We start from the raw sequence: 6,220 nt of genomic DNA, 5'->3' as shown, positions 1-6,220 counted from the left end.
AAGAGCATCCTTAGGAAGAAATCTCATTGAAAGATCAATGGTAATAGGACGTTCTGCCAGGGAGGTATTTTATTCATACATTTACAGATGGTTACAATAGCCAGACCTTTGTATGTTCACCCTTTTATTTTAATACCGCGGTTGATGGGAAAAAATGGCCATACTGAGATAGCCCCGGCTTGAATTTTAATGAGCCTCCGTACCTTAGTAGCAAAAGTTCTCGTCGAGAGTCTAGGGAAGAAATCTCGGCCTCATAGAGTAGACTGTCACTTGGACTTGTATGGTATGCTCCTAGAGCAATCCTTAGTGCTGTGTTCTGGATTGGATTTAGTCTCTTTATATAAGAGGGAGCTGCGCAACACCGGCAGCCATAGTCCAACTTATTCAACGTACATGGAACGTTGGTGAAGGATCGAATTAGGCTAATTTAGCCAGAGATCTGTTTTTTGTATGTTTGATGTGTGGAAGCCAGCTGAGACATGAGTCGAATATAATTCCCAAGTATTTGTGCTCAGGTTTGTTGTTTATGTCACTGCCATCAATAGACAGATCTGTCATTCGGGAAAATTCCTTATTCCGCAGTAGTGCACGCTATAAAAATGTGGAACGCTTCGCGATTTTGTGTATCATCCTTGCGCAGGTGCCTGGCTAATCTTCTCTGTATTGTATATTTAATATAAATATCTCTGTATATGTAATTTTAGTATATGTACTTATTATATGAAGTTAAAATGTAAAATATATTCTCACACTTCATCTGATACAGTTCACTGATATTTGCGGACAATATGGCGAAGGTAAATCTAACAAAATTACATATCAATAAATAAAAGTTACTCTTTACATTTTTGCAGGGAGATTTTTTAAAATTTAGACATTTGTTGTAAAAAAATGCTTACAATAACATTTTTCAAAACATTACGTACCAATACATACTTAAAGCTCGATGTTTGGGCATTATTAGATGTATAGTCTGTTCAAGCTTATTTTGTGACGTCAAAACGTCGCAATGTTGTCGCATCAACTCTCAACCTTGGTAGAATTTTTACAAGTGCAAGTAACATTTTAATAAATTTGTAAAAAATTAAAAGAACCCAAAAATGAAAGGCAGAACCTAATACTAGAGCTGTGAAATATATATAGTTACGGGTGCAATGTCATGTAACAATGTACATTGTGTTGCATAATGTAGCGTTGTGCAGTCAAAATTAGTAAAATTCATCAAACAAAAAATGTCGGCATTTATGGTAACCTATCATGCCCCATCTTTTTTTTAGGAAACTTTTCCCAGAAATCTTTTGTTGAATCCATCAATATTATACGTATCTTGTTAGACAATCACGTTAACAACAGATGGTCCTTCTAAATCTCTTGAACGGAAGAAGTTTTTTTCATGAAGATCAATCTATATCCAGCTCCTGTTTTATTCATTTACTGGTACTTTTATGTCTATATTCCTCATTAAGTTTCTTTACCCTCTCCTATTCGTATCACTACATAGCATAAAACAAAGTCGCCTTTTCTGTCCCTATATCCCTATGTGCGCTTAAATCTTTAAAACTACGCAACGGATTTTGATGCGGTTTTTTTCAATAGATAGAGTGATTCAAGAGGAAGGTTTGTATGTATAATACATGCATAATATACTAAGGCAACATTGCTAATTTTAGAGGTTTCTAACGTGATGTCGTAAAATAACCTATTTTTTAGGCTTATTTATCAATTAGCAAAAACGCTGCCTAACCCTACGAGTTAGATCAAATTAATGTACTACAGTATTGTACACCATAAAAAGGTCTACAAAAAAGTCCGCGATGGTATATGTTTATCATTTAGGGATAACCCACATTAACTATTTTTATTGTTTACTTTTTACGTGAGAAAATAGCTTATTTACGAAGCTATTTTAAGCAATACGGCATTAATCCTTATCGAATTAAGTACCTTAAATACAGTGTGCAATTAATATAGATCAATATGGTTCCTTACAGCATGTAAATTAAACAAATATTTTCGGAGATATTACAAATTTAAAATTTGCGTTTAAAAATGTGTAATGTAATAAAAATTGTATGAATTTAGATATTCCAAAGATAGCAGGAAATCTTCATAGTAAGTATAGGGGAAGAGGAATTGTTTTACTCCAAATTTAATGCGTGCAGGCCAAGGGCAGTAATGAATGAACCAAAAACACTGGATCGATTTTAATCATGTTTTCATTGAGTGACATAGGCATATATATTTTATGCCCGTGTAAAGTCGGAGCGAGCCGCTATGTTTTTATATACAACGTTCATATTGTTTCTGTAGTGTATTTAATTTAGTATCAGCATTGCACTCGTGCGAAGCCGGGGCGAGTCGCTAGTTTTTAATAAATTATGTCTTACTTTTTCACGTACTACTTCACGATCTTTAACTTTATCAATCGTGTGTCACTTATTTTTCATTAATTTTCTGGTATTGCTGTTGGTCCTATTTTAGTTCTCTCTATTGTACTTCTACGATATTCTCAGTTTTGTTATTAGACCATACTGCAATACATATTATTATTATCAATCTTAATGTTGCTTTTTTATTCTTATTCTTATTTTTCTTTCTATAGATTATAAATTTTCAATAATATTTTGTTGGCGTAAAGCGTATTATTCACTTTTATAATAATATATTTTGCATCTACCTTTCAGTCTCCAGATATTTAAATTTGTCAACCCCAATTTCTTCATTTGAAAACTTGTGAGATAGCAAGAGAAAAAGAATTTTCAAATGTGATGGTTATAAAATTGGAAAAAAGTAATTAATGATAGAGAGTGTATGCAAGGTGAGTCACATACTATAACCGACTTCATTTGCTTCAAATTTAAAGGTCAATTAAGTCCATGGGAATGGTCCAAATCGCAGCTGTCTTAAAAGCACATGGTAGTTTAATGTGTATCTACCAGGAGTTCATATTAGTTTGCCCATCTCCTGTATATCGAATTCGTTCCTTTCGGCCTGGAGTTGATAAATTAATTCTATGCCGATATATAATCGATACAGCCGATATATCACCTCATATTTGTGGCAATTACGAAAACGACCGAAATTTCTTTTCCATCAAGTCATCCGAGACAATAAAAAAAAGACATAACCTATAAAGATAACAGATTTCGGCTCCGGACAGCGCTTTGTCTCGCAAGATAACCTAATAATTGTTGTTGCCTATTCTGTTGGCGTGCCACGCTCAATTTAAAAAGAAATTCAGAAAATGGATGGACGGCCCCGAAATGGCCGAAGGACAATCCAGCCAGAAAACAATATACTGTCGCAATCAGTTGGCAATTTATCCGGAATGGCGGGCGGCCTTTGATAAAACTTCCAAGACGATATTTTGTGTACTAAAAGGGCGGTGCATTATCCGATCGTATCTCTTGATAAAAAAGAAGCGCCTTTTCCCTTCTACTTCTTTCTATTGGTTCTTGCCCTTGCCTTTTATCTTTTACGATATGTTGTACCAATAACTATCCTAATTGATTTTCGAGCTATTTTTATCAACGGCAATGAAAGTTTATTTAATGGCTAAAAAATTGGCGACATTCATTTAAATAAGGCTATAAAAAGGAGAAAAGTAAATTAAGTTTATTTTTTCATGTATTTTAAAGCTATTTTATTTATACGCCATTATGTTTGAGGCTTTCTTGTTACTTTAATGGTACAACCACGATTTCGTCACTATAGCACTTCTGAGATTTCTGGAAAAAAATCTGAATAAATCGATTATCGGTAATATCGATAAGAAACTTGCTTTAATGCTTTCGTCCATTCTTATTGAATCTTGCAGATAGCAGTAGTAGTTCGATAGGACGAGGTCTGGATTTTAGGGAGGTCGCTATTTATATTTCGGGAATAGGAAAAAACAAATAGTTAAGCTGCGATATATATTTATTGTTTTTCAAAGTATTCGCCACGATGATCGATACACTTTTGCATACGCTTAAACCAATTTTCAAATCATTTATTCTATTCCGAATAAGGTATCATCCTCGGGCGATGAAAATCGTTGACCACACAGTTTATTCTTTAAGGATGGGAACAAAATGAAGGCATTGGGTGCCAATTCAGGGCTGTACTGTATTTTTAGTGTGTAAATAGTCTCTTGTTGAGTCGATATGTGAGAGGTCGCCTTGTCATGATGAAGAACAATCGTATCTTGCGGCGTATCTTGTTTGTTTTCTTTATTTCATCGAAGATTTCTGGCTAACAAATGGTTGTGTACCAAACAGAATCTACTGTTCTACGATTCTCTAGAAGCACTGTTGCAATATGACCAGTTTTTCCGAAGAAACAGGCCACCATTTTCCTTGAAATGCTTCATGCGCGAACAATTTTTGTTGGATTTGGTACACCCATACAGTCGACTGCTGCTTACTTTCGGGCTCATACGAATATATCCATGATTCTTTATCTATCACGATTTTATAAACGTCTTTCGAAGCAGCGCGATTGCTTCTTAGACATTTATTTGCATCAATCGATACGAGCCTTTTTTGAGTAATTGTCTATTTGTGTGGGATCCAACGCCAACGTAACTTTCGTACAGCTAAATACTCATGTAAAATCGCATATATGCTGGTGGAATTAATGCTTAGGGATGCCTCAATCTCACAATAGCTGACATGACGATCTTGCTTAATCATTTCGCACACAACATCGATGTTTTCTGGCACAACAGCCGATTTTGGGCGACCTTCATGAAACTCGTCGGACAGCGAACTACGACCACGATTGAATTCACTAATACACGGTGGTTTTTGATGGAGCTTCATCGCCAAAAGTCAAATTAAGTTGATTGATGCACTCTTGCTGTGATAATCCACGTCGAAAATTGTAAAAATCATCGCACGAAAATATTCACGATTCAGTTCCATTTTTTTGCCGAGACGAAACTTTCAACTAAATATAAAATAAACAAATAGCGTCCGAGCGACAAAATGTTCGTATATCGTCAAAAATGTCAAACTTTACGATGGAAGCGTCGGATGGATTTACATGGCAACAGTCTTGCCAGTTCTCGAAATATAAATAGTTACCTTCGTACGCAGCCTGGATCAAAATCCAATCTCGCTCAATTTTTTAGCAAATTGCTAAATATGAGTGAGTTCTAGTCACGTCATTTTTATATTAAATCCTTTTTAAATCAATTTTTAATCAGCTTCAAATGCATTAGTTTATTAGAGTTTATGCGGATAAGATCAACTTAATATTTTCCATTAGCAACAACAAAAAATAAATCGCAGATCCATGATATATAACAGTTTTGTCAGTGAAATCACCCACTGTGCCGTGATACAATGCAGCGAAACATTTATAGAAATTAATTTTCAAGCCCCATGAATCCCCCAGCTCGGTAGGTCTTAACAACTCCTTCATATCTTGTTAATTTGCGGAACTTTTCTTAAAGATAACATCTCGCCGGCGAGAATCCAATAAATTACCATTCCCAGCAACAAACTAAATATTTATAAACGTCTTCATTTCTCCCCCGGCCCCCATACAAACAAGATTGGAATATTTCTATTCGACTCTGCGTCGCAATAGTCCCCCTAAAATATCATCCGATTGCCTGACACCTTTCGCGGGTGCCTTAAATTTTATTAAGACGCAATAATACTACCCTTGGCCGCATCACCGCTCAGACAGGCGCTCGCGGAACAAACACGAGCCATAGACGATATTAAAATATTTAAAACGGTAAGGAAACCGCTACGTTAGCACACAAAACATAAAGAGTATAGGAGGGATTCTCCTTTGCATTAGTAGTGAAAAACTTTAGTTTTTTTAGCACCAGAGGGCGCGAACGTGCCAATATTAGCAGCTGGAAATTTATTATATAATAAAAATAATAGTAAAAATAAAATTAAAAGTAAATATACAATAAACAAAAAATACATTTCATTTAAGTATGTCTAACATTTTAAGTAAATATTTGGAAAATACTTCAACAAATACGACATAAATTAATTCTTTTATTGCTATATTATTACGTTAGTTATTATATACGTTAATATGAAATCAAAACTCCAAGAAGTTGATGTTTCATACAACTGAACAGATGAGTCATAAAATATGTTTAATAAAAAAATTGAACCGATTTCAAAAAATGAAAAGGAACCGAATAAAATTTAAAAAATAATTAAACTTAGATGTTTAACACAAAAACACACGTTTTAAAATAAAATATGTA

General features: G+C 34.4%; 1 pseudogene; it reads right to left on the bottom strand.

Annotated features, from left to right (window-relative positions):
- Window positions 1-595: 595 nt before the first annotated feature.
- LOC143205377 (uncharacterized) lies at window positions 596-694 on the bottom strand (annotated as a pseudogene).
- Window positions 695-6,220: the final 5,526 nt, after the last annotated feature.

This window comes from Rhynchophorus ferrugineus, unplaced genomic scaffold (genome assembly GCF_030347505.1).
Source record: "Rhynchophorus ferrugineus isolate W39M unplaced genomic scaffold, kcgeb_rfMv2 rfM11, whole genome shotgun sequence".
Lineage (NCBI taxonomy): Eukaryota > Metazoa > Arthropoda > Insecta > Coleoptera > Curculionidae > Rhynchophorus > Rhynchophorus ferrugineus.
Note: the sequence above shows the minus strand (reverse complement) of the source record. Positions and strands in the feature narration are given on the sequence as shown.